The 27,660-nt window shown below is 38.9% G+C and overlaps 1 long non-coding RNA gene across 1 annotated transcript in view; it reads left to right on the top strand.

Moving 5' to 3' along the window:
* The window catches only part of LOC119868843, a 51,514-nt gene extending 24,448 nt beyond the window's left edge, over positions 1-27,066 (top strand). Inside the window, exon 4 of the long non-coding RNA XR_005355244.1 lies at positions 25,720-27,066. This is a non-coding gene — a long non-coding RNA (uncharacterized LOC119868843). The remainder of the gene's footprint in view (positions 1-25,719) is intronic.
* The last annotated feature ends 594 nt before the right edge of the window (positions 27,067-27,660 follow it).

The raw sequence follows: 27,660 nt of genomic DNA, 5'->3' as shown, positions 1-27,660 counted from the left end.
AACTGTAGAACAGATCAACAAAACCAGGAGTTGGTTCTTTGAAAGAATTTGTAAGAGAGATAAACCATTATTCAGTCTATTGAAAAGAAAGGAGAAAGGACTCAAATTATAATATTATGAATGAAAGGTGAGAAATCACAACCAATACCAATGAAATACAAAATTTAAAATAAAAAAACCATGTAATTTTATATATATATTAATAAAAATATTATTATAATATTTTAATAAAGCAATTTATTTATACACCAATAAATTAGTCAATCTAGAAGAAACAGACACATTTCTGGAAAACCACAAACGACCAAAACTGGAACAGGAAGAAACAGAAAACCTGAACAGGCCAATAACCAGGGAGGAAATTGAAGCAGTCATCAAAAACCTCCCAAGACACAAAAGTCCAGAGCCAGATGGCTTCCCAGGGGAATTCTATTAAATATTTAAAGAAGAAACAAAACCTATTCTACTAAAGCTGTTCTGAAAGATAGAAAGGGACGGAATACTTCCAGACTCATTTTATGAAGGCAGCATCATCTTAATTCCAAAACCAAAGACCCCACCAAAAAGGAGAATATAGACCAATATCCCTGATTAACACAGTTGCAAAAATTCTCAAAAATATACTAGCCAATAGGATCCAGCAGTACATTAGGAAGATTATTCACCGTGACTAAGCAGGATTTATCCCTGGAATGCAAGGCTGGTTCAACACTCTTAAAACAATCAACGTGATAGATCATATCAACAAGAGAAAAAAAAGAACCATATGATACTCTCAATAGATGCAGAGAAAACATTTTTAAAAAGATTTTATTTCTTCATGAGACACACACACATACACAGAGAGAGAGAGAGAGAGAGAGGCAGAGACACAGGCAGAGGGAGAAGCAGGCTCCACGTAGGGAGCCCAAGGTGGATTCGATCCTGGGACTCCAGGATCAGGCCCTGGGCTGTAGGCGGCGCTAAACCACTGAGCCACCCGGGGGGCCCCAGAGAAAGCATTTGACAAAATACAGCATCCATTCCTGATCAAAACTCTTCAGAGTGTAGGGAAGGAGGGAATATTCCTCACCACCTTAAAAGTCATCTATGAAAAGCACACAGCAAATATCATTCTCAATGGTTGGAAATACTGAGAGCCTTTCCCCTAAGATCAGGAACACAACAAGGATGTCCACTCTCACCACTGCTATTCAACATAGTACTGGAAGTCCTAGCCTCAGCAATCAGACAACAAAAAGAAATAAAAGGCATTGAAATTGCAAAGAAGTAGTCAAACTCTCCCTCTTCACAGATGACATGGTAAGGTACCTATAAAACCCAAAGACTCTACCCCAAGATTGCTAGAACTCATACAGCATTTCGGCAATGTGGCAGGATACAAAATCAATGCTCAGAAGTCAGTGGCATTTCTATACAGTAATAATGAGACTGAAGAAAGAGAAATTAATCAATACCAAAATCCCATTCAGGTTTATTGCACCCAAGCATAAGATACCTAGGAATAAACTTAACCAAAGTGATAAAGGATGTATACCCTAAAAACTACAGAATGCTTCTGAAAGAAATTGAGGAAGCCACAAAGAGATGGAAAATATTCCATGCTCATGGATTGGAAGAATTAATACTGTGAAAATTTCTCTGCTACCCAGGGCTATTTACACATTTAATGCAATCCCTATCAAAATACCATAGACTTTCTTCAGAGAGTTGGAACAAATCATCTTCAGATTTGTGTGGAATCAAAAAAAGACCCTGAATAGCCAGGGGAATTTTGAAAAAGAAAACCAGAGCAGGGGGCATCACAATGTTGGATTTCAAGTTGTACTACAAAGCTGTGATGATCAAGACAGTGTGGTACTGGCACAAAAACAGACACGTAGATCAGTGGAACAGAATACAGAACCCAGAAACGGGCCCTCAACTCTATGGTCAACTAATATTCAACAAAGCAGAAAAGACTATCTCCTGGAAAAAGGACAGTCTCTTCAATAAATGGTGCTGGGAAAATTGGACAGCCATGTGCAGAGGAATGAAACTAGACCATTCTCTTACACCATACACAAAGATAAACTCAAAATGGATGAAAGATCTAAATATGAGACAAGAATCCATCCAAATCCTAGAGGAGAACACAGGCAACACCCTTTTTGAACTTGGCCACAGAAACTTCTTGCAAGATACATCTGTGAAAGCAAGGGAAACAAAAGCAAAAATGAATTCTTGGGCCTTCATCAAGATAAAAAGCTTCTGCGCAGCAAAAGAAACAGTCAACAAAACTAAAAGACAACCTACAGAATGGGAGAAGATATTTGCAAATGACATATTAGATAAAGGGCTAGTTTCCAAGATCTAAAAAGAACTTAGTAAACTCAACAGCAAAGAAACAAACAATCCAATCATGAAATGGGCAAAAGACATGAACAGAAATCTCACAGAGGAAGACATAGACAAGCACATGAGAAAATGCTCTGCATCACTTGCCATCAGGGAAGTACAAATCAAAACCACAATGAGATACCACCTCCCACCAGTGAGAATGGGGCAAATTAACAAGGCAGGAAACAACAAATGTTGGAGAGGATGCGGAGAAAAGGGAACCCTCTTGCACTGTTGGTGGGAATGTGAACTGGTGCAACCACCCGGGAAAACTGTGTGGAGGTTCCTCAAACAGTTCAAAATAGAGCTGCCTTATGACTCAGCAATTGCACTGCTTGGGGTTTTACCCCAAAGATACAGATGCAGTGAAAGACCGAGACACCTGCACCCTAATGTTTATAGCAGCAATGTCCACAGTAGCCAAACTGTAGAAAGAGCTTCAGTGCCCATTAAAAGATTAATGGATAAAGAAGATGTGATCTATATACACAATGGAATATTACTCAGCCATTTAAATGACAAATACCCTCCATTTGTTTCAATGTGGATGGAACTGGAGGGTATTATGCTGAGTGATGTAAGTCAATCGGAGAAGGACAAACATTATATGGTTTCATTCATATGGGGAATATAAAATATAGTGAAAAGGATTAAAGCAGAAAGGAGAGAAAATGCGTTGGAAATATCAGAGAGGGAAACATAACATGAGAGACTCCTAATTCTGGGAAACAAGGGGTAGTGGAAGGGGAGGTGGGTGAGGAAATGCGGTGACTAGGTGATGGGCACTGAGGATGGCATTTGATGGGAAGAGCACTTGGTGTTATACTATATGTTGGCAAATCAAACTCTAATAAATAAAAAATATACAAAAAAATGAGAAGCGAAGAAAAAAAAAGTGATGACGCCCCAACCCAACTGGCTGGGTTTGGTTCTGTGTGTCCACCTAAAGGTCTCTATAAGGAATGCCTGGGTGGCTCAGTGGTTTAGCGCCTGCCTTCGGCCCAGGGCATGATCCTGGAGTCCTGGGATCAAGTTCCGCATCAGGCTCCCTGCATGGAGCCTGCTTCTCCCTCTGCCTGTGTCTCTGCCTCTCTCTGTGTGTCTTTAATGAATAAATAAATAAAATCTTTAAAAAACAAAAACAAACAAACAAAAAAACAAAGGTCTCTATAGACAGAGCCATCTTACAGCCTGCTCACACAGGGAAGGAAATCAGCAAACCCACCCAGTGTGGTACACTGCCTCACCTAGGAGCCTAATCAATGATCTATGAGAGGTCACACAGCCCAGGCTATGACCTCATCTAGACAAAGAGCCAACCCAGTAGCTCTGTTCAATTGTTGAGCAGAGACTACAGCCCTTCTTATTCAGGACACCTCAATAGTGACCATGGACATCCTTGGAGCTCAACATACAGGACACAGAGCATAGCCAATGGCCCTGTCCAGCACTAGAACCCAGCCCACAGCCTTGCCTGATTGCTGAGCACAGCCTGAGGTCCCCCCTAATCCCAAAGAGACTTTACCTGAATGCCGAGTCATGCCAGAGGCACATCTGGATTGGGGGCACAGCCTGTACTCTCACCCTACCAGGGCCAATTGCAGACCCAGCGTGCAGCCCCACTCATAAGCAAAGTAAAAACTAGTAGCACCACTCTGCCTGTGACTCCAGCCCACCAGAGGTGAATGCTGATCCAGCTAATGGCTCCACCTGACCATGAAGCCAATACAAAGCCACTCAACCAGGGAGCCAGCCAGCAAGCAGCCCAATCTGAATGCCAAGCTGAGTCAGCAGGCTCACCTAACCAAAGAGCTCAGCCAGGAGTACTCCTATCTCAGAGAAGAGACAGAAGCCTCACCAAATTAGAGACCCTAACAGTAAGCCCCTCCTGCCCTCAGTTACTTCCATCTGACCCATCCAAGCCCCACAGTGAACTATTATTGGTTTAAAAGAGAATGCTGAAACTATAAGATAGGGTACATAAGCCTCATGGCACTAACAAAGAAAAACCCTGTAGTAGATGAGCAAAGTATTGAGATAGAAGAATCAAAGCACACCACCACAAAGGGTCATCAAATCAGAAAAATAAGACAGCAAGGGACAAAGAAGAGAATATAGGAATTACAAAACAGTCAGAAAAAAACAATTAACAAAAGTTAAAAAAGAAAAGAATACAATTAACAAAATGGCCATAGGAAGGCCCTACCTATCAATAATTACTTTAACATTGGTGGATGAAATTCTCCAATCCAAAAACCTAGAGAGGCTGGGATGGTTAAAAAAAAAACAAAACAGGAAACTAGATCCAACAATATGCTGTCTACAAGAGATTCACTATAGTTTTAAAGACACACATAGATTGAAAGTGAAGGGATAGAAAACATTCCATACAAATGGTAACCAAAAGAAAGGAGGAATGGCTATACTTCTATCAGAAATAGAGTAAGTTTCAAATAGTCACAAGAGACAAGGAATGTCACTGTATAATGATAAAAGGATTAGTTCACAAACAAGCCATAATAATTGCAAATATGTATGCATCCAACATCAGAACATCCAAATATATAAAGCAAATAATAACAGAGCTGCATGGAGAAATAAACAACAATACAATAAGAAGGGTTTTAATATTCCATACCCAATAATTGATGGATTACTCAGACAGAAAATCAATAAGGAAAGAGCACTACAGTGTTATCTGACTGTATATACACATGATTGCATATAACATATGACTATATGATCATATATTGTTATTCAACACTAGATAGTGATATGTGAAAAACACTATAGATCAAATAGACGTAGCAGACATATATAGAACATTCCACCCAACAGCGGCAGAATACACATCCTTCTCAAGTGCAGACAGAACATGTTCCAGGACAGATCATATGTTTAGACACAAAAAAGTCTTAACAAATTCAAGAAAATTAAAATTATATCACATGTCTTTTCTGACCACTATATAGATACCAATAAGAAGAGGAAAGTTGGGAAATTCACAAACATAGAAATCAAAACACACTACTGAACAAACTATGGATCAAAGGAGAAATTAAAAAATCTTGATATAAATGAAAATGGAAATATAACATGCCAAAATTTATGGAATGCATTAAAAGCTGTTCTAAGAGGAAAGTTTACAATCATAAACACCTACATTAAACAAAGAAATATCTCACATAAACAATCAAACTTTACAACTCAAGGAGCTTGAACCAAGGTCAATGGTAACAGAAGAAAAAATAATTAGGATTAGAATAGAAAAAATGAAACACAGAAGAATAAAACAAAAGACTAACAAAACTAAAAAAAATTTAAAAGAATTAGTTTTTTTTTAAAAACTACACAAAATTGACAAGCCTTTCACTAGGCTAACCAAGAAAAAGAGAAAAGACTCAAATGAATAAAATTATCAATAAAAGAGGGATATTACAATTGAAACATCATTCCAAAATATCAGAAGAGGGCAGCCTGGGTGGCTTAGCAGTTTAGCACCTGCCTTTGGCCCAGGGCCTGATCCTGGAGACCAGGGATCGAGTCCCACATCAGGTTCCCTGCATGGAGCCTGCTTCTCCCTCTGCCTGTGTCTCTGCCTCTCCCTCTCTCTCTGGCTCTCATGAATGAATAAATAAAATCATATATATATATATATATATATATATATATATCAGAAGAGACTACGATAAGCAATTATATACCAATGAATTGGATAATCTAGAAGAAATTGTACATTTCTAGAAACATACAACCTAACAAGACTGAAGCAAGAAAAAAAACAATATCTGAGCAGAATAAATATGAGAAAAGCCATTGAATCAGTAATCAAAAACCTCCCAACACAGAAAAGTCCAGGACAAGATAGTTTTACTCATGGATTCTACCAAACACTGGTGAATTTAAAGAATCAAAGCCAATCCTTCTGAAATCCTTCCAAAAAATTGAAGAAGAGGGAATACTCCCAAATTCACTTTATAAGACCTCCACTATCCAGATACAAAAGGCATATAGATACTAAAGGCCCAATAGCCCGATGAACATAAATGCAAAAATTCACAACAAAATACTAGTTAATAAAGTTAGCACATTAAAAGGATGGTATGCCACAAAGATGGGATTTATCCCTAGGATGCAAAGAAGGCTCAACAAACACAAGTCAATAAACATGATACATTAATATATCGTTGGATAAAAATCACAGAATCCTCATAGCAAAAGCATAATAAAAGCATTTCATAAAATGCAACATGACAAAAATAAAGCCCATATGTAATATAATTAAAACTTCTGGAAGAAAATATAGGGTTAAAAACTCCTTGATGTTGGTCTTGGTAATGAGTTTTTGCATAGAACACCAAAAGCACAAGCAACAAAGCAAAAATAAACAAGTGGCTCTACATCAAACTAAAAAAGTTATCTTTACAGCAAAAGAAATTATTAACAAAATACTTAATAACAGAATAATAATGGTGACACAAAGAATAGGAGAAAATACGTGTAGACCATATGTCTGATAAGGCATTAATTTCCAAAATATTTAAGGAACTTCTACAACTCGATACTTAAAAAAACAAAGAAAACCCCAAATAATTCAATTAAAAAAGGGGCGAAGGACCTGAGCTGATATTTTTCCAAAGAAGATATCCACATGTCCAAGAGGTACATGAAGTTGTGCTTAACATCAGTAATTACCAAGAAATACAAATCAAAAACACAAAAAGATATCACCTCACACTTGTGAGAATGACTATCATCAAGAAGACAACATATGTTGGAAAGGAAATGGAGAAAAGGAAATACTTCTGCGCTGTCAGTGGGAATGCAAATTGGTGCAGTAGGTATGAAAACAGTATGAAGGATTCTCAAAAAATTTAATACAGATTCTCAAAAAATTAAATACTCTATATGATCTACCAATCCCACTTCTGGGTATATATACCTAAAGGAAATGAAATTAGTATCTTTAAGAGATGCCTGCATCCCTATGTTCACTGCAGCATGGTTCACAATAGCCAAGACATATAAAGAACCCTAAGTCTCCACTGACAGATGAATGGACTAAGAAAGTATGGTGCATAATACCGACATATATACAAATACAGGTGTGGGCACACAGGAATACTAAAAAAAGAAAAAATCTTGGGGCACCTGGGTGGCTCATTTGGTTAAGCATCTATCTGCTTTTGGCTCAGGTCACAATCCCAGGGTACTGGGATCAAGCCCCACATCAGGCTCCTTGCTCAGCGGGAAGCTTTCTTCTCCCTTTCTCTCTGCCCTCCCCGCCCCCATTTGTGGTCTATCAAATAAATAAATAAAATCTTAAAAAAAAAAAGAAATCCTGCCATTTGGAACCACATGGATGTATCTTGAAGTCATTATGCTAAGAGAAATAAGTCAGACAGAGAAAGATAAATGCTGTATGATCTCACTTACATGTGGAATTTATAAAATCAAACTCATAAAAATAGACAATAAAAAGGTGTCACCTGGGAGAGGGGCGTGGAGAGATGGAGGAAATGGTTACAAGATAAATAACTACTAGGGGTAAAATACACAGGATGGTGACTACAGTTAACAGTAATGTATTGTATATATGAAAGCTCCTAAGAGAGTAGATCTTAAATGTCCTCACCACATTCTCTAAAAAAAAAGGTAGCTGTGACATGATGAATGTGTTAATCAACCTTCCTGTAGTAATCATTTCACAATGTAATCACATTGTACACCTTAAATTTACATGTTATATGTCATTCATGTGTCAATAAACCTAATGAAAAATATCATTCTGGAAAAAATAACAAAAAGATAAACTATAAAGGGCACCCTGGCAGACATAACTATGCACAACCTAAAAACTAGGAAGGGTGAAAACATGAAAAACTAATAAAAGGTCAATAAAACTTGAGGAAAATCTTTGCAACTTTCACAACAAATAAAAAAATACCTCGATGCTTTAAAAGATTAAGTCAGTAAGAAGAATAATAAGCATTACACACTGAAAACCAAGCAAAAAGCACAAATAGGAAATATATATACACACAGAAATATAACTACACAAGGCACACATGCACACGAACTTGATCAACCTGCTTAGCATTAAAGAATTGGAGAAAATATACAGTTACCTCCTACTTTAACCATATTTTCAGACTGAAACAATGAAAAAAATAATTAGACAGTGTTTGGGAAGCATACAGAAAAACAGACACAGTCATGTATTGCTTGTGAAAAAAAGGTACATTATTGAAGAGTAATTTAAAATCATAAATCAGGGATCCCTGGGTGGCGCAGCGGTTTAGCGCCTGCCTTTGGTCCAGGGCGCGATCCTGGAGACCCGGGATCAAGTCCCACGTCGGGCTCCCGGTGCATGGAGCCTGCTTCTCCCTCTGCCTGTGCCTCTGCCTCTCTCTCTCACTGTGTGCCTATCATAAATAAATAAAAATTTAAAACAATAAAATCATAAATCAAATGGTTTAAAAATGAATATCAATTAAAAATTCTACTCTGTATTTTCTTTTACTCTTAGGATATAATTTGCAATGTGTGCAAACCTCTATACTGTTCAGTAAAGACTCTTTAAATTTGTGTACAATCGAAAGCAACTCCTAAATCAATAGTGAGGAACTGAATTAGTGAATGGTGGTACATCCATTTGATGGAATACTATTGGCCCAAACAAAATATTGGTGAATAGGTGTTTAAAAATTATATATAAAAATGAGCAAATTAATTGAAAACAGTGTTGCTTTTATTTATTGTATTAATTGAAAGCAACGTGGTAGATTGTAAAGACACACACAATGTTTTTATCATGAGGGTGTAAGCAGCATTGATGTGGTTTACCTTTTCTACCTATATTTAAACATTTTCCTACAATAAAAATGAATTTCGTCTTTTGTGGTAAAAGGAAAGATTTTTTTAGAAATAAAAAGAGTTAAATTCTTAAAAAGAGTCAGTATGTGGTCTTTATCCATAGTATTATCTTCGTTCATTTGTATTATCCAGTAACATCCAAAAGTAAAGACTCCCTTCAAGTATTATTTTTTTTAAATGGAAAGGTCCTCTGTTTTTCTTTTTTTTTATTTATTTATGATAGTCACAGAGAGAGAGAGAGAGGCAGAGACACAGGCAGAGGGAGAAGCAGGCTCCATGCACCAGGAGCCCGACATGGGACTCGATCCCGGGTCTCCAGGATCGCGACCTGGGCCAAAGGCAGGTGCCAAACTGCTGCGCTACCCAGGGTTCCCCCCTTCAAGTATTATTAAAGACATACACACCCAAGATAGACCTGAAGACTTGGTAAGTTACCTGAGCCTCCCAATGGACCTCTCTTTCAGCAAATAACACTTTCCCCGAGGCATTACACATCAATTCTGCGTATGCTGGTTCCATGTGTGATTAAGTTTTCTCTTCTCACAGAGTAGATGCTCCAAAAACACATGCCTAACCTAACAAATTATGTGCCTAGCCAAGGCCATCTCTGCAATCTTTCAGGCCAGAAAGCTCTTTGATGTCTCCTCTAGATTTGTCTAACACATCTGTGCAGGAAACAGAATAAAACTACTTTTTTTTTCATTTTAATATAGTGAAAGGAAAAGCATATTTAAAAATTATACCATGAAAATGAATTTTTAATTAACTTCTGAATGCAGTTATAACCATGACATAAAATTATTTTATTATTAAAAAGTGATCTTGGCCATGTCTATGTCTTCCTCTGTGAGATTTCTGTTCATGTCTTTTGCCCATTTCATGATTGGACTGTTTGTTTCTTTGCTGTTGAGTTGAATAAGTTCTTTATAGATCTTGGAAACTAGCCCTTTATCTGATATGTCATTTGCAAATATCTTCTCCCATTCTGTAGGTTGTCTTTTAGTTTTGTTGACTGTATCCTTTGCTGTGCAAAACTTCTTATCTTGATGAAATCCCAACAGTTCATGTTTGCTTTCGTTTCTTTTGCCTTCGTGGATGTATCTTGCAAGAAGTTACTGTGGCTGAGTTCAAAAAGGGTGTTGCCTGTGTTCTCCTCTAGGATTTTGATGGACTCTTGTCTCCCATTTAGATCTTTCATCCATTTTGAGTTTATCTTTGTGTCTGGTGCAAGAGAGTGGTCTAGTTTCATTCTTCTGCATGTGGATGTCCACTTTTCCTAGCACCATTTATTGAAGAGACTGCCTTCCTTCCAGTGGATAGTCTTTCCTCCTTTATCGAATATTAGTTGACCATAAAGTTCAGGGTCCACTTCTAGGTTCCCTATTCTGTTCCATTGATCTATGTGTCTGTTTTTGTGCCAGTACCACACTGTCTTGATGACCACAGCTTTGTAGTACAACCTGAAATCTGACACTGTGATGCCCCCAGCTATGGTTTTCTTTTTTTAAATTCCTCTGGCTATTCAGGGTCTTTTCTGATTCCACACACATCTTAAAATAATTTGTTCTAACTCCCTGAAGAAAGTCCATGGTATTTTGTTAGGGATTGCGTTAAATGTGTAAATTGCCCTCGGTAACATTGACATTTTCATAATATTATTTCTACCAATCCATGAGAATGGAATATTGTTCCATCTCTTTGTGTCTTCCTCAATTTCTTTCAGAAGTGTTCTATAGTTTTTAGGGTATAGATCCTTTATCTCTTTGGTTAGGTTTATTCCTAGGTATCTTATGCTTTTGGGTGCAATTGTAAATGGGATTGACTCCTTAATTTCTCTTTCTTCAGTCTCATTGTTAGTGTATAGAAATGCCATTGATTTCTGGGCATTGATTTTGTATCCTGCCATGCTACCAAAGACATGGCCAACATGCACATGAGAGAATGCTCGGCATCACTTGCCATTAGGGAAATACAAATCAAAACCACAATGAGATACCACCTCACACCAGTGACGATGAGGAAAATTAACAAGGCAGGAAACCACAAATGTTGGAGAGGATGTGGAGAAAAGGGAACCCTCTTATACTGTTGGTGGGAATGTGAACTGGTGCAGCCACTCTGGGAAACTGTGTGGAGGTTTCTCAAAGAGTTAAAAATAGACCTGCCCTACGACCCAGCAATTGCACTGCTGGGGATTTACCCCAAGGGTACAGATGCAATGAAAGGCCAGGACACCTGCACCCCGATGTTTCTAGCAGCAATGTCCACAATAGCCAAACTGTGGAAGGAGCCTCGGTGTCCATTGAAAGATGAATGGATAAAGAAGATGTGGTTTATGTATAGAATGGAATATTACTCAGGCATTAGAAACGACAAATACCCACCATTTGCTTCAACGTGGATGGAACTGGAGGGTATTATGCTAAGTGAAGTAAGTCAATCGGAGAAGGACAAACATTGTATGTTCTCATTCATTTGGGGAATATAAATAATAGTGAAAGGGAATATAAAGGAAGGGAGAAGAAATGTGTGGGAAATATCAGAAAGGGAGACAGAACATAAAGACTCCTAACTCTGGGAAACGAACTGGGGGTGATGGAAGGGGAGGAGGGTCGGGGGTGGGGGGGTGAATGGGTGATGGGCACTGAGGGGGGTACTTGATGGGATGAGCACTGTGTGTTATTCTGTATGTTGGTAAATTGAACACCAATAAAAAATAAATTTATTATTAAAAAATAAAAAATAAAGGGTTAAAAAATTAAAAAAATGTAAATGGTCTAACAGCTCTAATCAAAAGATAAAAGGGTGGCAGAATGGATAAGAAAAACAATATCCATTGGGGTCACGTTGGTGGCTCAGTGGCTGAGCATCTGCCTTTGGCTCAGGTCATGATCTCTGGGTTTTGGGTTCGAGTCCTGGATCAGGCTCCCCACAGCAAGCCTGCTTCTCCATCTATGTCTCTGCCTCTATCTGTTTATCTCTCATGAATAAGTAAAATATTAAAGAAAAGAAAAACAATATCCATCTAAAGATGCCAACAGGAGTCTCACTTCAGACCTAAAGACTCATAAAGATTGAAAATGAAGGATTAAAAAAAATTCACCATACAAGGAAAAGCAAAACAACAACAACAACAACAACAAAACAGTCCAGGATGGCAATACTTATATCAGACAGGACAGACTTTAAAACAAAGAGAGTAGCAAGAGACAAAGATGGTCATTACAAAATAATAAAGGGATTAATCCATAAGAGGATATGGCAATTATAAATATCTTGATCATATGCTATAAAACTAGAAACAAATCACAAGAAATAAGTGAAAACGTCACAAATATATGGAGACTCAACAACATACTACCAAACAGTCAACAGGGTAATTAAAGGAGAAATAACAAAATGCATAGACACAAATATAAATGACAACACAATGGTCCAAAATTTTGGGAAGGCAGCAAAAGCAGTTCTAAGAGAGAAATATATAGGGATATCAGCCTACCTCAAGAATCAAAATAAAGCTCCAATAAACAATTTAACATGTCTACGGAACTAGAAAAATCCCAAGTATTTTTCAAAGAACTACAACAAATAATACTGAACTTTGTAGGAAACCACAAAAGACTGAATAGCCAACACAATCTTGAGAGCGAGTAACAAAAGCTAAAAGTGTCATGGTTCCAGATTTCAAGATATATTGCAAAACTGTACTAATAAAAAAACTATGGTACTGGTACAAAAAATCAACACATAAATCAAAAGAACAAAAGAGAGAGTTCAGAAACAAACATAGGATTAAATGGTCAATTAATCTATGAATAAAGAGGCAAGAATATGCAATGGAGAAAAGATAGTCCTTCGATAAATGGTGCTGTGAAAATTGGATAGCTACATGAAAAAGAAGGAAATTAGACCACTTTTTAACACCACACACAAACTCAAAATGGATTAAAGAACTCAACATAAGACCTGAAACCATAAAAACCCTAGAAGAGAGCACAGGCAGTAATGTCCCTGGCATCAGCCATAGCACTATTTTTCTAGATATGTCTGCTGAGGCAAGGAAACAACATCAAAAATAAACTATTGGGACTACGTCAAAATAAAAAGCTTTTACACAGCAAATATAATTATCAACAAAACAAAATGACAACCTACTGAATGGGAGAAGATATTTACAAATGATATATGTAATAAAGTATTAATATCCAAAATATATAAGGAATTTATACAACTTAATACCAAAAAAGCCAAACAATCCAATTAAAAAATGGGCAAATGACATACATACATTTCTCCAAATACATATAGATGGCCAACAGACACATGAAAATATGTTCAACATCACTAATTATCAGGGAAACGCAAATTAGAACCACAATGAGATATCACTATAAACCTGTCAGAATGGCTAAAACCAAAAATACAAGATACAAAAAGTTTTAGCAGGACATATAGAAAAAGGAACCCTCTTGCACTGTTGGTGGGAATGCAAGAGGAGCAGCCACTGTGGAAAGAGTATGGAGGTTGCTCAAAAGCTTAAAAGTAGAAATATCTTATGATCCAATAATGCACTATTATTTACCCCCAAAACACAAAAACACTAATTTGAAAAGATGTATGCACCCATATGTTTACCACAGCATTATTTGTGATAGTCAAGATATGGAAGCAAACTAAATGCCCATCAATAGACAAATGGATTAGAAAGTATTATGTATATACATACACACACACACGGAATATCATATAGCCATAAAAAGGAGGAGGTGTGCCATTTGAGAAAACATGGATTAACCTAGAGGGTATCGTGTGAAGTGAAATACCTCAGACAAATACTTAAGTGGAAGTTTTTAAAAATGAGTAAACAAACAAAAAGCAAAATGAGATGCATAAATCCGGACCACTAACTGGTGGTTGTCACAGGAGAGGAGTGTGGGGTGTTGGGCAAAATGGTGAAGGGAAGTGTGAGATATAGACTTCTAGTTATTGAATGAGTAGGCCATAAGAATGAATGCCCAGCGTGAAGAATACAGTTAAAGATGGTGTAAGAGCAGTGTGTCAGGACAGGCCGTAGCTACACTTGTGGTGAACATAGTATAATATATGGTCTTAAAAAATATATATATATATTTATATTTATAAAAAACATATATATATATATATATAGTCTTGTTGAATCACTATGTTGTACACCTGAAGCTAATGTAACCTTGTGTGTCAACTATATACATACATAGCTCCTGAAAAATCCTTGGATTTTTCTTTTAAACAAACATTTAATGAGCACATTACCTGCTGGACTGACACTAGCTAATTTCACCTACAATATCACAGCTAAGTAAAATCTTGGTTATTTCTGCTCTCACCACAACTCTGTATACTTATTATTCAATGAAGGAATATCTCTGGTCGCTGAAATTGGACCCAATTTTTATTATCTTAACTACACCACAAGCACAATCTGATTTTACCTTCTCAAGCCTGAATGTCATTGGAAAAAAATAAAGCCTAGAAGAACCATTGGATAAAAACAGAGTACTGCATGTATAACCCAAAATTGGTTCCACACACCAATTTCTATATTTTTGATTCATAACTAAAGGATTCCTTGGTTAGTTCTCTGTTCATCTGAATGCGAAACAGCTCCCTTGCCAAGGTGATTTTCTCCTGGCAACCAACTCTTTTTTTTTTTTTTTTTTTTTTTTTTTTTTTTTTTTTTACTTTCTTTTTTTTTTTTATTGGTGTTCAATTTACTAACATACAGAATAACACCCAGTGCCCGTCACCCATTCACTCCCACCCCCCGCCCTCCTCCCCTTCTACCGCCCCTACTTCGTTTCCCAGAGTTAGCAGTCTTTACGTTCTGTCTCCCTTTCTGATATTTCCCACACATTTCTTCTCCCTTCCCTTATTTTCCCTTTCACTATTATTTATATTCCCCAAATGAATGAGAACATATAATGTTTGTCCTTCTCCGACTGACTTACTTCACTCAGCATAATACCCTCCAGTTCCATCCACGTTGAAGCAAATGGTGGGTATTTGTCATTTCTAATAGCTGAGTAATATTCCATTGTATACATAAACCACATCTTCTTTATCCATTCATCTTTCGTTGGACACCGAGGCTCCTTCCACAGTTTGGCTATCGTGGCCATTGCTGCTAGAAACATCGGGGTGCAGGTGTCCCGGCGTTTCATTGCATCTGTATCTTTGGGGTAAATCCCCAACAGTGCAATTGCTGGGTCGTAGGGCAGGTCTATTTTTAACTGTTTGAGGAACCTCCACACAGTTTTCCAGAGTGGCTGCACCAGTTCACATTCCCACCAACAGTGTAAGAGGGTTCCCTTTTCTCCGCATCCTCTCCAACATTTGTTGTTTCCTGCCTTGTTAATTTTCCCCATTCTCACTGGTGTGAGGTGGTATCTCATTGTAGTTTTCATTTGTATTTCCCTGATGGCAAGTGATGCAGAGCATTTTCTCATATGCATGTTGGCCATGTCTATGTCTTCCTCTGTGAGATTTCTGTTCATGTCTTTTGCCCATTTCATGATTGGATTGTTTGTTTCTTTGGTGTTGAGTTTAATAAGTTCTTTATAGATCTTGGAAACTAGCCCTTTATCTGATATGTCATTTGCAAATATCTTCTCCCATTCTGTAGGTTGTCTTTGAGTTTTGTTGACTGTATCCTTTGCTGTGCAAAAGCTTCTTATCTTGATGAAGTCCCAATAGTTCATTTTTGCTTTTGTTTCTTTTGCCTTCGTGGATGTATCTTGCAAGAAGTTACTATGGCCGAGTTCAAAAAGGGTCTGGCAACCAACTCTTGAGTAAATATCAGAAGGATACTAGTTTGACCCAACTTACAATTCATCTGATTAAATTTGAAGTGGGTGATCCATTATTAAATAAAAGTCGAAGAACCTTCCTTCCATTTCATTTCTTGTGATTACATGCACCTGCCACATGGCTGAACAGCAAAATAACACTCTACATATAGCAGACTAGTTCTCATAATTTCCGCCTGTGTCTATCTGGACAAATCACCCATTTCAATGTATTCTTTAGTGAGTCATATACAACGTATATCTATGATGGCTTTTTAAAAAGCTTTTATTTATTTATCTGACACAGAGAAAGAGAGCATAAGCAAGAGGAGTGGCAGGCAGAGGCAGAAGCAGGCTTCTTAGTGAGCGGGAGCCCAATGCAGGGCTGGATCCCAGGACCTGAGATCATGGCCCGAGCCCAAGGCAGATGCTTAACTGATGCAGCCACCCAGACGCCCCTCTATCATGGCTCTCAAGATATTTAGGTTGAAACAGCGCTTTAAATAAGGGAACAGAGAAATTCAGTACATGTAAAAAAAAAAGTTTAGCCAGGAGTGGTAAGGAGTTCCTCCCTGTATATTACATCTAGATCTATTGGAGCAAAGAGAAAAAGAATATTCGACCCTCCTACACATGACAGGCTGTATGATATATTAGAAAGGGAATGAATGTGAATTAATTGGAAACTGCAGATTCCATTCCAAGCCCCCCCCCCCATCCTGCTGTGCACCATCTATTTGGCCAGATATAAATAACAACCTCTCCAAATGTTTTATTCATATTTGTAAAACTGATAAAAAAGATCCTGACTTACCCACTTCAGGGAATTGCTAAGGGAATCCAAGAGATAATAGAAATTGCCTTCATAAAATCTTAAAAGCCACGTAAGCATTTAAACCCACCATTCCAAGTTTTCCTTTATTTATTTTTTTAAGATTTTATTCATTTATTCATGAGAAACACAGAGAGGAGAGAGAGAGAGAGAGAGGCAGAGACACAGGCAGAGGGAGAAGTAGGCTCCTCACGGGGAGCCTGAGGTGGGACTCGATCTCGGGACTCCAGATCAGCCCCTGGGCTGAAGGCAGCGCTAAACCACTGAGCTATCCGGGCTGCCCCCAAGTTTTCCTTTTAGGAGAAGGTAGGTGAGAATCACAGTAAAGAATATTTCAGCAGGAGTGAGGAGACCTAGCTAGACCTCTGGCTCTGCCCCAGAGTAGCTGTGTGATTCTCCAACACAGCGTGCACCCTTCTCGAATTTCTGCTGCTTACCTATAAAAGGTGGAAAAGTCTGATGGAATATTTAAAAATCACAGATTTTAGAACCTGAACATTTGGCAGAGTACCATATATTGCGCAAAACTCTTTTTCCCTCCAGATTTTTTATTTCAAGAGAAAAATGACTTAAAGTCAGAGGGACCTGTAGCTGCTGCCAATGCCATGTGTCCACCTTTAGAAATTTTAATCACAGGGATCCCTGGGTGGCGCAGCGGTTTGGCGCCTGCCTTTGGCCCAGGGCACGATCCTGGAGACCCAGGATCGAATCCCACATCGGGCCTGCTTCTCCCTCTGCCTGTGTCTCTGCCTCTCTCTCTCTCTCTCTCTCTGTGTGACTATCATAAATAAATAAAAATTAAAAAAAAAATTTTAATCACAGATTATTGGGGGGAGTCAAAGAGGAAAGCAACTTAACATGCTTTGGCACAACCTTAATTGCATGATAAATGTACTTCCAAATAACTCTGACCAAATTCCACTGGCTTTTAATTCAAGGATATAGTGATCTTTCATATTCCTTAGACATTCTGAATGCATCTTAAATACACATTATGAAAGCCATTATCTATACCTGAAAAGGCTTCCTGCTGGGAAGATTGAGGCGTTGCCTCATCCATCTGTTGCCTTGATTCCCAAATATCTGCCACAGCAGCTGTCTCTTGTGTTACTCCAAACTGGTAGATGGCCAGCCTATAAATATGCTTTCCAAACATGTGGTAATATAAGCGGAAGGTGCAGCCCCCTGCATCGGTGGCATTGAGGACAGGGCTGAGGAAAGTAGCTCTGTTTTGGAAAACCTGTGGCTCCGAAGATTCTATGTAGAGATAGTGTCCTTTAGCTGTGCCCAAGGTATGAGCCTTCATTGGCCCTGTATTAAGTGTTGAAGTTGGACCGTGCTTCCTGGTCCAATCAACGTCGTCTTCTGTATCTTGTTCCCAGTTACAGATTCCATTTTCAAAGTTACATTGGAACTCAGGTACTGAAATTGGCATGAAATAACAACAAAAAAAATAATTAAGGACAAAAAACATGATTAAGAATACTTGTTGATATTTGGCTCCTGCCAAGGTTAATGATTTTAATGTTTTTAAATGCGACACTAAAAGTTTTTAAAAAGTGAATAAATCCTAGATTTATATCAAGTAATAATATTTTATAGACTGGGGGGGGGCATTACTTCAGCCATTATTTTCCAAATGCCTTTTATACCCATCCTTCACCATTTCCAACACTATAACTTTATGCAAATGATGAGGGCACCATGGCTGACTCAATACTATAAACTTCTGGCTCAGTCGATTTCAACCTTAGCCAAATGTCCCAATCACCAGTGAATGTTAAAAATCAAAACAAACAAAAAACATGAAGTTCCAGAACTTATCTTCAGGGATGTTGATTTATTTTTTTAAAGATTTATTTATTTAAAAAAAAAGATTTATTTATTTTAGAGAGAGAAAAGGGGGGTCAGGGGACAGAGGGAGAGATAATCTCAAGCAGGCTCTCCACTGAGCACAGAGCCCTACAGGGGCTCAGTCTCACAACCCTGAGATTATGACCTGAGCCGAAATCAAGAGTTGGATGCTGAACCAACTGAGCCCCCCTAGCCCCCCGGAGATGTTGACTGAACTGCCACAAATAGTGCGGGTTGAACATCAAGATAATTCATTATCTCCCTTGGCGATTCTAACATGCAGAACTGAAGAGTCATACTTTAATAGAGTCCAATCTTTCAGAATCACCTGATGTGTACAGCATAATTGCTTGCTCCATGGCGAAGCTCCATACCAGCACTACCTGGTTAGATATGGGGGACCGAGCAATCCATATTTTTAACAAGTATCAACATGATCCTGATGCCAGCATTTTCCAGACCTCAGGCTGAAAAACTCCTCCCTTTGGTTTCATCTTGCCCCAATTCCACATTTCCCTCCATCAGTGCCAGAAAGACCATTCTTCTGCCTTCCATGGCAATTTATCATTTTCTTCCTGTACATACATGCTCATTTAATCCAAACTGAAATCTAAGCTCTTCTTTTCAAGCTTTACCTTTCCCAAGTTAAATTAACTTCCTGTTTGTCCCTGGCCAGCCTTTTCTTAGCATACACCACCTTCCCCACTTGCCTTAAACACCTCACTCCTCTCTCCTTCTCTATTTATGCCTCCTGTTGTGCTGCGGGCTCTTGGCAGCATCTCCTGAGAGGCAGTCTTTTCTTCTCACTGGATTGCAGCTCCTTTGAGCTGGAGCTTTTAAGCTTAAAACTCCTTCCAGGCACTAGAAGAATTCAAAGCACTTATAAAGGATTGACTAGCCCCTCGTCACCTAGCTTATCTACCACAATTTCCAGAATATAGTAATGTAGTCATTTTCAGGATGTGAACATTTTGTTGACAACAAGGATTTGTTTTTAGAATAAAAACATTTAGCATTATTTGGGTAGAAGGAACAGGAGTTAGAATTAATGCATAGTTTTACATTTTAGCTTCATTCACCGAAGTTAATATTTTTTAAACCTATAAATGTCAGCTGTCCTTTCACTATTCATCTTAGTAAATGCACTTGGTGCCAAAGGGGAATAAATATTCTGAAACAATAAATGTAAGCAAATGTGGATAAATGCAGCCGGGCTAGAACAAATCATCTGTCTTTGAAAACCACGGAACAGGAGCTTAGAACTAATGATGGGAGCCCAGTGAGTAAATGTCAAATGGGAGATGAGCTTTTGTTTGATATTTCCTCACTTGTGACTAATCAAGCCCAGCTGTGACGTGAACTGGGGACCCACAGCATACTCTCCGGGTGTCAATCTTTGGCTGTGGAGCAGAAGGAGAATGTCAAGCTGCTAAGTTTTTTGACATAAAACTGGCACTAAAGCCAACAGATTTTGATATTGCCTGTCTTCATATTGACTGTATGTTCAATCTCTATTTTGAAAGGGAATGCACGTAGCTCTACCTTCAAATAAAAACCCTATCTCTAAACGTAGGAAGATTTAGGAAATAAAACATAGATTTCTGGATGCCTAATGCTTTCTATGGAATCCAGGAACACATTTATATGGAAAGCTGCGCGAGAGAAACTGACACTCTGATACCACTACTGTTCTCTTTCACTAATATTTAGTCACAAGTAGTATTTTTGATTATTATAGTGTACTGACATAACTCCATCTAAGTTAATAGTAGTTTTAAGGATAATTTGCTTTTTTTTTTTTTTTTTTTGAGGAGTGGGCTTCGGAGAGCTTCAGAAAGATGAAAAAGCTTTCTAAAGCCACAAAAATAAATTACCTTGGGGACAAGTTACACTTCTTATGTTAGCCATTGTTCTAAATTATCAACTTTATTTATATCCACTCAAAGAATTAGTTGTGTAATGAGATGCATGGTAATTCTGACTTCAATCCACCTGACTGTATCAAAGATCACATATATGCAGCATGCTGTACAATAATTTATATGGAAGTTTCTTAATGCAGTGTTTCCTATGATGCACCAAGCATTTTATGGCTTCACTTTGGTTTATAATTAGCCTCTCAATGTAATAGGCATATAGCTTGAATTTTAAGAATTGTTGCTATTTCTGGACAAAGAAGATGCAAATTCTTTTTCTGATTGATTTTGTAATTGAAGTAAAAACAGCTATAAGCTTCTGATTCATTTCAGGAGCAAGTTGCAATGGGCACTACCTGGTGCTAGGTTTATTAAATTATAAAATGTATACAATCATCAGATACCATAAACTTTCTGGTAATTTAAACCAGAAACTCAAGACTTACTTTTGACACCAGCACTCCTGCTCCCTATAGCCAAAACATCATCAAATGTCCCTCCTAAGATTTCCCCAAACATCAGTCCCTCCATCTCCATCACTGCCGCTGTGATATACAGGCTGCCCACCCCTCCTCAGTGGATTATCGCAATGGCCTCCTGATGGGTCTCCCAAATCCACTCTCCTCCAATCCCACTTATCACTCTGTATCTACACTGACATGTTTTAATATGCCAATTTTATTATACCACTTTCCTTCTTAAAAACCCTCAATGGAGAAAAACTTTCCTAATATAGACTATAAATATCTGCAAATCTGGCCTCCTTCACATTTTCTGTCCTTATACTGCACCCTATCTCTCCTTCACCTCCTCGCTCCTACCGCACTGGCTGGCCTCCATCTGCTACACGGTCACATATCAGGGCTTTTGCATATATATGCTTTGACTTTTTTATTTTCAGATCTCAGCTAAGTCATCTCCTTTAGAAAGTTTAATACCATTATTATAAAGTCACTGCACTCCTCTCCGTATCTCCCATCAAAGCTTCCAGTTTTGTATTTTAAAACAATATTTGAATAATATCTACTTCTCAATTAGACTGTAATTCCATGAGATCTGAAACTCAGGTCATTGTGGTTAGCACTTTATCTATAGTATCTAGTTAATAAGTCTCCACATAACAAATATCGGTACCTGATTAAGTCAAACCACTCATCACGGTCGTCAACTCTGGAACAATGCTTCCTGTCTTTGCCTTGATTGGCTGAAAACAGTGAACAAATCAAGCTCTCCACTGTAAAATACGATGGACCAAAATAATAATAATAATTAATAATAATAACAACACAAAAGCCACTTACCACAGTCAACCTCATCAGTATGGATCACCACATCATCTAATCTACCAAATCACATAACAGAAGTTTGTCTATGTAAGCCTTGCTGCGTTGACACCAAGAAAAAGTCCGGCTCTTCACAGCTCTCTGCAGGAAGAGAAAGGGTACAATTTTCAAATCTGATGTCATCAATAGCTGAGACTCATCATAAATGCCAAGACCTGACTTTATCTAGTGACAAATGGAAGGGCTGAGTAAGGCGTCCAAGCTGAATAGTGGCCTGTGACCACTGGTTGCCCTGGGTTACACAATACTCTCCAGAGTACTGTAGAGTCGTTGGAATCTTCCACATGTAGCTGTAGCTCAGCTGCTCCCACTGACAGACCATGGTCATAAACCTGAAAAAGAACAAACACAAGGAATGGAAATGATTTATTGCATAGACTAAATATTTAACTTATAGGCTCTTCCACTCTAGTCAACCGTTGATTAATAATTAGCTACAATGGACGCCTTTATTTCTTGCAGTAATCATTGCTGCTCATATGCGAGAGCTTATCTGCTGAGGTGCATACTCTGGCTCCAGGACCCTGGGAGCCTTTCTCAAGGAGTTCCATCTAGAACAGAGGAGGCAGAGTTAATTAAATTATAATCCACTGTTGGAGGGAAGAGTCTCTTTCATCTAAAGAAAGAACACAACAAATACTGATAATGTGCTTCTAAGTAAAATGCTAATTGTATAAATATAACAGTACCCTATTTTTAAAGGCAAACCAAGGGCAAATCATAAAGTCTAACAAGTGCAGAAGTACACCTGCAACCACCGGTTGCTGGGGGTACCTGACCACAGTTTTTAGTATTTACCAAGAAGGAAAGTTATACATCCAGGTTCCTGCCTGGCTAAACGTACCTGGGGCTCTGGAGTTTGGCAACTTGTGCCAAGCTTCTGCTTTCTCAGAATGAACATAAAATGCCCTAGTGAGATACAAATACAAATTGTAAGTTAGCCGACTGAGTTGAGCACGCCTCTTACCTTGCTAACCTTGTACTAAGCTCTGTGTCTGACTAAAATTAAGGACTATACAATCAAAAATCAATAAATATGATGAGTCAAATTTGCTCTTATGAAAACTAAAACTAGTATCTACCTCCAGGTTGAAAATCATGCAAAAGTTAATAATTTAAGTGAATTCAGCCAAAAGCTATAATCTATACTCCCTCCCCAACCACCCCTTAAAGGAGTCATTTCACACTAACAACATAAACGTAATTGACACTATTTAGCTATTTGTCACACTATTTGTTGCAGTAACATAGAGCTTTAAATGCTTATCTTTCTCTTAACAGGCCTGACCAAGGGTGAACAAAAGCCTCTTCCTTGCTTATTACCTTCAGTTGTGTTGGGAGTATGATCCCTAGGTGGAAGCCTGTTGCTCAAATTCAGCCCGAAAGGTTACTTCTAGAGTTCCATACCCAATCAAATGGTCACGACTAATTGCTTCAAACCAACCACAGCTATCTGCTTCAAAGTCACATTTGGAGCCTGAAAAACAAAATGTGACTCCTAGGATGGCTCTCCGGAGTATTCATATAGTTTAGAATCGTAAAGCTCAACTGAAATCACCTTGTTATACTTCTCTAAGTACATTAAAGGATACATTTGAGGAAAAAATGGATCCTATCTGATCTGAAAGCAAATAAAAACCAGAGTTGTGCTTTCCATACTGAAAAATTAATAAAGCAGAATAAAGTCTCTGGAGTCATGTCAGGCAGGCATGGGTTTACTTACAGGAGAAAGGGGGTGGGACAATTGCTGGGAGCATGGACAGGTTATCCAGGATAAAGGAGGAAAAGAGAGTTTGTAGATAGGTTGAAGGCTTGTTGGAGCTTACTAAAATCTTTCTGATTGTTCCTATTTTCTCAGTGAAATAAGATATAAGATCATCAGCTGAGGCTAGGGACATGAACGCTGAAGATGGATATTAAAGACAGGAGAAAAATGTGCTATACCCTGAGGTAAATGGGTGAGTGAATGGAGTAGAGAAATACAATGATTCCTCGGAAGTACAAGGACAAAATTAAGGCAGTGATCATCCATATACAGTGAGGACAGACAACACTGCTTTGTTTTCTTCCCCAGCCACATTCAGCTGGGCAGCTGAGGGGGCTGAGAGGCACAGTTAATCTGTTAGTGCTGGGCAGCTCAGGTGGCTCAGCAGTTTAGCACTGCCTTCAGCCCAGAGTGTGATCCTGGAGACCCAGGATCGAGTCCCACATCAGGCTCCCTGCAGGGAGCCTGTCTCTCCCTCTCTCTCTGTCTCTTTGTGTCTCTCATGAATGAATAAATAAACCTTTTTATGAAAATCTGTTAGTGCTTTAGTGACTATCAAAGGACAACAAGGAAGTTGAAGGTCGACGTAAGGCAGTAATTCCAATATGAAGCAATGGAATTTAAACTGCCTAAGAAGGGAAGTCAGATATGAAAGGATGAGAGACACTGAAGTGTTGGTATGATCAGCAGATTGTAGGTACTGGTAACACTGGTATATTGATGGAATGGTAGAAACACAGGAAGAGAGCTAAAAATGGTAGGAAGTAGCTAAAAAAGGAAGATGGTTGCAGATTAGGGTTTCTAGTTACTGCTAAGAAAACACATACTACTTTTCATGCAAAAGGGAGAATGACTCAGAAGGTGGAACCAAGAGTCCAGACAACAGAAGTAAGAACCCATATCTAACAACCAAATTAAAGAACTCCAGCTCAAGTTTTTCCAGCTACATTTCAAAACTGCTTTGAACCAATGACTTCTTTTTCTACCTTCCATTCTCCCTCTCCTTTTTAACTAAAATGTCAGGTGTTATCCTGATGTCAATCTTATGATTATATGTTAAGAATTTTGGAAGCAGATAACTTCTATAGTTAATTTCACAGGTCAACAGATGGAAGGAATTGTGTCTAGGAGATATACTACATTTACCTGATAATGTGCGTGATGATTTCTAGACTTACAGAGAGACTAGATTTAATTGAAGATTTGGGCTTTTTATTGTGGCTATAATGGAGTGAGGTCCTTGGAAATCATGGGAAAAGTTGAATGCATTTTGTATATGAGAGGAATCACAGGGACCAGTGATTAAATTACAGTAAGCAGATTTGTAATATAGCCCTCATGCTCTCCAACCCCTGCTGTTATAACATTATTAAGTTATGTTACATGGCAAAGGAGTTTTGCCAATGTAACTAAGGCTACTAATCAGTTGATCTTAAGATATGAAGCTATCTGTTTAAACTAACCTAATCAAATATAGTCATGACTACCATTAAACATGTACTCATTAATGAAATTTCACAATCCAAATATAATGAGATCCTGATGAGCCTGAGTTAATTTATATTTCCATATATACATATATGGAAATATGTGTATACATATATCACAATTTATGTATGTGTGTATATATAGCCCAAAATATATAGTGTATGTATGTATGTGTGTGTATGTGTGTATCCCAAAGAAGATAAATTTAGATTCTTGCTAACTCTGAAAATTTAAGAGACAGTGGCATCACCAAGATGCTGACATAGGTCATTTCTGCTTTATTCCCCTTCAGAAAAACAACTACTGATGAACAAGACACAGCTGAGAAAATCCTAGAATAGAGATGATCCTGAAACATCCCCTGCATCACAGAGACCAAGATAGACTGTATTAGAAGCGTAAGAGAAGCAACTCCATTCTGACTACTTTATCTTTCTCCCAGACAGGAGCAACACCACATGGAAAGGTCTTCCCTGAACCTCCAGTTCCCCCCAAAAGAAGAGAACTCAAGGGGACAATCAGCACCACCACCACTGCAGATTACTTCATGAGAGCCCCTACTCTGGTCTCGTGCCATGAGAATTGCAGGGGAAACTGTGAGGCTTGCAATAACCAACACACAGATCTTGGCAGATGCAATTCATGACTACAACTCCCCAAGTGATTAGTAATCCAAGTAGTGGCTCCAACCAGCAGCTTTGCTCATCACCAGAACCAAGTCTGGGACAAACTGTGACCAGAGAACTCACTGGAGTACATATCTGCTTGTTTTGGGTTCTCATACAAGTTTTGCTGACTCTAGAAACTGTATCCAAGCAAGGAGTTGTAGCTCCATTTGCTGGGGAAACTGTCTTCTGGTCCATCTTGCCAGAGGGCACTGACAAGAAAACCTAAAAGCTGTATAGCTCAGCAATACTCCAACCAAGAGGTGTGTGGGTGGTTCGGACAGTCCCCGAGGCAAAGCCAGTACAGGGTATGAAAAATTCCCCTGCTGCACCCAGGCAGGGGAATTAATTCACAGCGAAGGCTGAGGGTGCATCATGGCCTCACCCATAAGAAAAACTCGTTTGGGGAACATGTGAGCAAGGCCAGGAGGCACCCCTCCCAACCCCACCCAAGCAAGTAACCTGAAACACAGCCACACCCACTGTGGCTCCCAGGCCCCATCTGACCAGAAGGGCTGGCAAGGATATCTGGAAGCTCTGTAACCAACAATGTGTAAGCCAATAAGCAGAAAGGCAGAGCTAACTGTCTAGAGCAAAGCCAGTACCAGGTGTCGAGGGGTGGCCTGCTGTACCTAGGCAGAGGAATTAACTCATAGCCAAGGTAGAGAGTAGCTTCTGGCTCTTACTGAGTCAAAAGACAGAAAAGCAGAGAAGCCTGGAGCAGCACCTCTCCATCCCATTCAGAAAAGGGAACTAAAACAGCCCCACCACTGAGGATAGCATCTCCCAGCCCCACCTGACCAGAAGGGCTGGTGAAAAAAGGGAGCTACAAAAAGCCAGCAATACTGTAGCCAAGAGACAGACAGGCATATACAACAGTGAGCAGAACAAAGCCAGTGGCTCATATTTGGCCAGGGAACTTGGGACACAGGTCAGGATAAGATAACACACAAAGAGCTTTATTGCCTTTAAAGGTGCCCCTCCCACTGCTCCTGGGCAGAGAAACTAATTCATGGCCCCAATTATATTAATATAGCCTTCAGCTTTTGTGACCTGGGAACCTAACAAGACCACATGGGGAGCTGCTGTACAGGCCATCCAAAAGCTCTGCTTCTAGCTGCACTTGAAAAAGAGAGAACAGCCCATGGCTTTCTACATCTGCAGAGCAGATGACCAAGAAATTCAGTGCACACTCTTGTGTTGATTCAGGTACCCTCAAATGAGCCATGCGGACACTGGGTCCTCCCCTGTTAGTGAAGGGAAATGAATTTACAGCCCTGTCTACTAAATATAGTACCCAGTCCAGACCATCTAGTAAGCCAGATGGAAAATTCATGCAACTGGGGGGGGGGGGCATCCTACAGATTTCCACCTCTTTCCCTATACCCAAACTTAGAGCTTGGAAAGTTGCCTTGCCAAAAACTAGACCATAATAGCGGGAACCACCTGCCCAGTGACCTAAACTGAGGTGACTATTGAAGATCTATCTCTGCCAAAGCAAATCTATAGAGTCTAGAAGAGGAGCCAAATTATTCAAGTGTGCAGATACCAATGTAAGAAATCAAAGATAACAAATCCAAGTAAATATGAGACCATCAAAGGAAACTAATAGGGACGCCTGTGTGGCTCAGTGGTTGGGCACCTGCCTTTGGCTCAGGGTGTGATCCTGGATTCCCAGGTTCAAGTCCCGCATCAGGCTCCTTGCATGCAGTCTGCTT

Source organism: Canis lupus, chromosome 2 (genome assembly GCF_011100685.1).
Source record: "Canis lupus familiaris isolate Mischka breed German Shepherd chromosome 2, alternate assembly UU_Cfam_GSD_1.0, whole genome shotgun sequence".
Lineage (NCBI taxonomy): Eukaryota > Metazoa > Chordata > Mammalia > Carnivora > Canidae > Canis > Canis lupus.
Note: the sequence above shows the minus strand (reverse complement) of the source record. Positions and strands in the feature narration are given on the sequence as shown.